The sequence below is a fragment of the Patella vulgata genome, chromosome 5 (genome assembly GCF_932274485.2).
Source record: "Patella vulgata chromosome 5, xgPatVulg1.2, whole genome shotgun sequence".
NCBI classification, from domain to species: Eukaryota; Metazoa; Mollusca; class Gastropoda; family Patellidae; genus Patella; species Patella vulgata.
In genome coordinates this window covers 432,266-439,177 of record NC_065883.2, presented here as the reverse complement: position 1 = coordinate 439,177, position 6,912 = coordinate 432,266, and the positions used below count along the sequence as shown (strand labels likewise).

General features: G+C 37.9%; 1 long non-coding RNA gene across 1 annotated transcript; it reads right to left on the bottom strand.

Annotated features, from left to right (window-relative positions):
- Nucleotides 1-1,482: 1,482 nt before the first annotated feature.
- Nucleotides 1,483-5,281, bottom strand: LOC126821674 (uncharacterized). Its single transcript, XR_007680438.2, has 3 exons — nt 5,157-5,281; nt 1,794-2,063; nt 1,483-1,658 (listed from the first exon to the last, which is right to left on the bottom strand). It is a non-coding gene; the product is annotated as an uncharacterized LOC126821674 (long non-coding RNA).
- Nucleotides 5,282-6,912: the final 1,631 nt, after the last annotated feature.

Here is a 6,912-nt window from a genome sequence, read left to right as displayed (position 1 = left end):
ATATAATAATAATTATTAGTTGTAAAATAAGACATTATATATTAACAGTGTTATATAATAATATTTATTAGTTGTAATATAAGACATTATATATTAACAGTGTTATATAATAATATTTTTATTGAATATACTCTGTAAACTGATTAATTATTATTAGTAAAAAAATGTTCTATTTGTTTGTTTTGGTTTGAGTGTGTGGTGGTGGTGGGGGGGGGGGGGGGTGCGGAGGCTATTTATTTATTTATACTGTTATATTTATTTCTACAGACTAGAAATTAACTCCCATTTGTAAAACACAAATTTCCTTTGTACTTTTGGCTTACAAACCCATGGGTTTTAGTATAGGATCTGCCGGGGGGTCAGTGTACATTTATCTTTTAAGCCAAACTTGATACTTTCCTCTTCTGTATGCTAGAAAAATTCTGGGTAATACTTTCAGATGAAGTACGTCAATACACGATTATCACTTGGTACCAATTGGACAGAATTAGATTCAAATGTGACATTTATTTAGCATGTTTAATTAGACATATTTTTGTAGTAGGGGTCACGGTGGCTAAGTGGGTAAGACGCTGGTTCGCTAGCCTGGAGGTCGGGTGTTCGATCCCTGCATTGGCCGAGAATGTTCGTCCAGATTTTCAGGTGTAGTTCCCCCTTGTCAGTGATGCCTGCATGACGGAGGTTCTGACAAGGACAGCTGTCTAGTCGTTATGTAATTTGAGCCTTCTATATGTCTATGGGGGGGGGGGGCTGAATGGTGTATCATAAAGTCTGTCATTGAGTAGGGTTGTCTGTCCAACTTCGTGGGTTTTCTCCGGGTCCTCCGGTTACCCCCCACTGCTAAAGACCCCTAGGCGCAAGCAAATTATGTAAATAAAATTGAACCATATGTTAGTCCCGAAATGACCTAGTTTGTGTCGAGTGGACGTTAAACCTATCTCTCTCTATATATATATATATGTCTATGACTAGTCTCTGTCTACGGTTGTATGCCGTCTGACTATGTTTTTATTTTGCAAAATTTAGCCAGGTGTGCCGGTATTTTTTCATGTGTTCCAAGGTGTGCCATTGGCAAAATAAGGTGGAGGACCACTGGACTGGGGGTATACTGGGAGAGGGAGAGGGGGCGTCTGAAGTCCTTCTTCCCCAGCATAACCGAAATCGAAGACTTTATCTTGCTTATAAACCGTCTATGTTTTCATGTACTTAAAATGAGAATATCCCAGAATTCTCCTAAGAAAAACCTTATATCATATATATATATTATTCTTCCCCAGCATAACCGAAATCGAAGACTTTATCTTGCTTATACCGACTTTAGTAATGATGATCGAGGCTAGGCCTACAATTCAATCACTAAATTCGCGGTTCTGATTGGATTAATTTGACTGAAATTTTCAGCAAATTCCCTTAAAATTATCTAGTTTTTAGTTATTATAGCGGGAACTGTCAGCTCTTTATCTAATTTCCCATAATGTATCTTTAATATTTGTTAGTATTGAGTGATCAAGGGAGATAACTGGATGTATCTTTAAGATCAGAAATATATTCACTATTCATCTGGTGAAACATTGACCATATCTTCTACTGTGATTATATAAACATCTGGTGACTAATACCATGGTACTCATCACCTCCTTAACCAACAACTTTAACATCTGAAAATATATATTCTTAGGTTAGAAATAAAGCTTGCAGGGCAACGAAACATATGCCCAATGATAGTGCAGATTGTTCACACGATTCCTTGGCTAAGAAAATATTTAAAGTCAATGAATGTCATTAAAACCTACCTGATACCCACAACTGTGCACTAGTATACGTTGAACCATGGATGTTTTTAGCCTGACACTGATACAGGCCTCCACGTCGTGTATACGCTGCATGGATCGTTAAAACATTATCTTTTATCTCGATATCCCATGGTATAGGTCGTATGATCTGTTGGTTCTTAATCCACGTATAAGATGGCACTGGTTCTCCATTAGCTTCACACCACCATGATACTTTACTACCCTCAGTTACACGTTCATCCTTTAATATCTGGGTAAAGTATGGTTTAGCTGAAATTTAATATCAGGGTATATATGGTTTAGCTGAAATATACAGACGTTATTTAATATCTGGGTAAAATACGGTTTATGGTTTAATATCTGGGTAAACATAGCTTAGCTGAAATATAAAGACGTAATGTAATATCTGGGTAAAATACGGTTTAGCTGAAATATACAGATGTAATGTAATATCTGGGTAAAGTATGCTTTAGCTGAAATACACAGAAATGATTTAATATCAAGATAAAATATGGTTTAGCTGAAATTTAAAATAGGGGGTAAAATATGTTTTAGCTAAAATTTAATATCCGGGTAAAAAAAATGATTTAGCTGAATTCTATAGATACAATACGATTCAGCCACAAAAATTGTCAATGTAACATCGTTTTGTAAAGGTCTCTAACGCCCACTGTCTGTCGATAGGTGTGTTTACCTTTCACAAACCAGTATTAATTGTTGTAAGTTGGCCTTTACTGTTTTAACAGTCCACGTCTAGTCGTTCGGATGGGACGAACAACCGAGGTCCCGTGTACAAGTCGCTGTCCACGTAACAGAACCACTGTCATTGAAAGGGTAGGTGGAAATGCCACTCTCCGAGCAAAAGTTCCCTTATAGCACACGGTATGACGTTTTGCCTCATGGCACACGGTATGACGTTTTGCTTTATAGCACACTGGCTGTATGACGTTTTGCCTTATAGCACACTAACTGTATGACGTTTTGCCATATAGCACACAGTATGAAGTTTTCTCTTACAACACATCGTATTTCCTGTTCCTTTATAGCACACTGTATGACGTTTGTCTGTCTTCATTAGCCCAGTCAGTGTAAAAAAAATAGGACGTTAAACCCCATTTCATTTCATTTCATTTCACCTTTTGTGCAAGAAATAGGTCCCAGCTCTGAAATCAGGCAAAATGAATAAACATTATATTTCATTTCAATTCGAGTTCACCATAAAGGCTTGTCGACTAGAATAATCTGGACAATGAATGTGTTGTCCCTAGTCGTTTGGATGGTACGCTTTAGGTCTCTTGGCCCGTGGAATTAACAATTGAAACAAAATTATGCAAAAATGCCGCTATTCAACTAAACGTCTTCTCACCAGCAGGAGGTAATGGAAGGGGCATACTGACGGGTTTAGAGGGAAATGTGGTTTTCAGGACCTAGAGCGTAGCCTACAGTGTGTCTATATTTTATATAATTGAAGACTCCAGGGGAAGAATGATCTAAGTCCCTTTTTCAATGAACCCCAGTTAATGGCGCCATCTAGTAGCAAATTGTATAAGCTTTCTGTGGAACAATCTATTTCAGGTAAAAACGATCGGAGTCGCATCGAACAAAGGCTCTTCTAAAATGGCCTCCCGGACAAATACGTCCATCGTACCCTTTATTTGACCTTAATTTGGTATTAAACACCACTTTGAAGTTGTAATTAAACCCATTTGTTGTTCTGTTCGCGTCAAGCATTCTTGTCCAAAAGTCTGTTTCGCCTTTTATGCGAAAAGACAAAAATCTGACTTGGATCGTTCTTTCCCTCTTCAATTGCATTTTCTCTTCTGAGACTCGTTGATCCACTCAACAAGAACTTTCATGTACAGTTAATCTGATTACTTCATAATAATTCATATTTGTCAACCTGTGTCAAAGATGTCCTACTTCATATTGATAAACTATATACTTAACTATGCTACAAATCGAATCTAGCATGAGCCACAGAGCGCTTGAAATCTTGGCGCCAGAGTGGAGAAATCCCTTGCCTGACCCGTCCCCAAAATATAAATCTTGGATTTTTGTTTCCTACCCCCCCCCCCCGCACAACTCCATGGGATCATGTTCCTCCCCACAAGGCCCCTACATCTACATATTTAATCATTTCCTGTGTTCGCGTGTTGTAGGATACCCAATTTCGTCCGGGGCCCAAATTCGACAGGAAGCAAATTCACCGGGGCCCCAAATTTGCCAGTTACCAAAATTTGCCAGGGGCCAAATTCAACCGGGGTCCAAATTTGCCCGGGACCCAATTCGCCCGGGGCCTTAATTTCATGGCCTAAAACATTCACGGGGTCAATATTGGTACTTTGATACTAAATATGTGACGATGGATCGCGGCAGCGACGCCCGATTCGCCCAGAGTCCAGGCCTAATTTGCCCGGGGTCCAAATTCGGTGGCTTAAAATATTCACAGGGTCATGCTTGCTAATTTGATACCACATAATGTGGGGGGTGTCGCGGCGACGAAGCGTGATGGACGAAAACACACACACAGGCATCTTTAATTTTATTCATATAGAAGATATCAACGATGGCCATGTATTTACCGCCCGAGAGCAGTGCACTCTTAATTTTAAATCTTCGCCTTTCATTGGTGAATACGGGAAAACGGCATGGTTGTAATGTGAACATGTTTTCAAAGACAAACAAAACCGAAAGTAAAATCTCAATGAAACTATTTAGTTATATTTACTAAACACTGGGTGTTGTGTGTGGGGTAGAGGCTTTAATTTGGTCATTTTTACTAAAGGAGTTTAACGGCCTAGTTTTTGGCACCACTCTGGTTATTAAGACTTCTATGCGGAAAATTTTACCCCAACTATCAAGGGTTCTTGTATGTATGTTTACACGGGACCTCGGTATTATGTCCCATCCGAACGAATGACTAGGGGTTGCTCCTTGTTAGGTCTTGCGTCCTGCACCATTGACAAGGAAATCCACGACGACATACCTGACAAAGTAGAAAATTTAAGGTCCATGTACAAACAATATCCAGAATAGAACTGCGCTATAATCTACTTTGACTCCTTCTTGCAGAAACAAAAGAGGAGGCCGCGAAGGCTCAGTGAGTAAGACGCTAACTTTGCTCCCGGTGTTTGTCGAGAAAGTTCTTCAAGATTTACCGGTGCCGTTTCCCATTATCAGTGGCGTAGGACGAGGGGGGGAGGGGTGACTAGGACCATATCTAATCGTTCGGATGGTACGATAACAGAGATCTCGTGTACGTGGAAAAACAACCTTAACAGTTGGAATTCGAAATAAGAGTAGGCCACAGCACCGCTGTCAGTGCGAAATTCGATATAATGGGATATAATTAACCCTACCCACCTTGATCTGTAACAAGACGTTGATGGCAGAACTATTCTCTGTTTCTGGCACTGATCCGTCTCCCATTCTGTGATGGAAATATATTAATATCATCTCGAAAAGGTAAATCATCTTTATACCAAGTGTATTCTACATCTGTAAATAATCAAACACAGGCATTGAATGGCCACAGATCACTAATGATTTCCCCATTGACTTTAATGTTAATTCTCGTCTCTTAGACCGGCTCTAACTTTTTCCCAAATTTTCGTTGGGTAGAACGCTTTCTGCCACATGTGGCAACCTCTTGCCCAAAAGCACGTGTGAGGTTCTTCATGAAAAACTTGAGATGCAAAAGCTGGAAGTAGAGATAACTAATCCTGCAATGTTCGACACTACATTTCAATCTAACCGATCTCTCAACTCTTGTATCATGAATATTCACAAAAAACTGACAGAAAATGTATTTTCAAAACCTTTTCGTCGATTCTACACCAAAAAGTCAACAAAAATTCCCATGCAAAAGGATAAAAAGGGGAAAGGGAGAGAACGACTAAAACATTCGTGGGTGACGGCGTAGACATATTTGGTGATCTGTGGCCATCTAGACTCGATCTGTTATGAGAGTTCCCTCTCTCTCTTACTTTCACTCAAAAACTGGCGACTTTGTAAAATACCTAAAACATTCCAAAAGTAATGAGACTGGCAGATCTGGGTTTCTGGAAAATTGAATAAAATCGACTTGTTATTCTGACTCTACACTGAGGGCCAACCAATCGCAATATTAGGACTTGTTTCAACGGCAGAAATACAACCGGTACAGAATAATTTAACATTTCAAAAACATGAATTATATACATTATGTAGCCTAACTGGATAATGTAATGGCGCTCTGCAAAACGGCCGAATAAATGGCCAGTTACATTCTCTCGAAAACTATCATCAAATTTGTTTAAAACTTGTATGAAAAAAATGAACAAATCTGAATAGGCTAAATGGAACAATAGAACAAGTTCACCTTGATGTTGGCAAATACGTAAGACTATATGAAATAAGATATATTTTATGATAATATGATTCAACCGAAAACTTCTTTTAATCGGTATGGTTTATTTGAAAATATATGTACATACATATAAGTATATTTGTATAATACAAACGGGATCAGAACAAATTGTACAATTTACGAATCTTCTCCCAGTATAATCTAAAATATTTACAATTACCACTGAAATTTAATTAATACATAGTTATATACATATATATATATATATATATATATATATATATATACATGCTACCTTAGGATAATAAATAAGTCCATTTCGTTACATGCTCAATGAGTATTAATAGTGATAAACCACTGGTGAATTACAATAATAACTACATGGCAATACCAAAGAGACACTAACATTTTCAACCTAAAAAACAAAATCCAAAATAAGCATCAATGTAAGATGTACTTGCTTAGTACCTTGAGTTGGCTCATGTGTAGCTCGTTAACATTATTTATCCAACAAAGCCTTTCGAAATCTTTTGAACTACGCCTTACTATGAAACAAGTGATAATGTCTCTAAGTGATAATGTCAAATTGATATTTTATATGTTGAAGCTTATTCTCTAAAACCAAGAATCAATCCAAAAGTCCACTTTTTGCTACAAAAATGAAGTATTAAAGTGCTCTTATTATTACCCTCAAATCCCCTTAACTTAAAGTTGAAATAAGTCTATGCAAGACAATCAAACTTTGTTGCCACAAACCAACCCCTAATCATA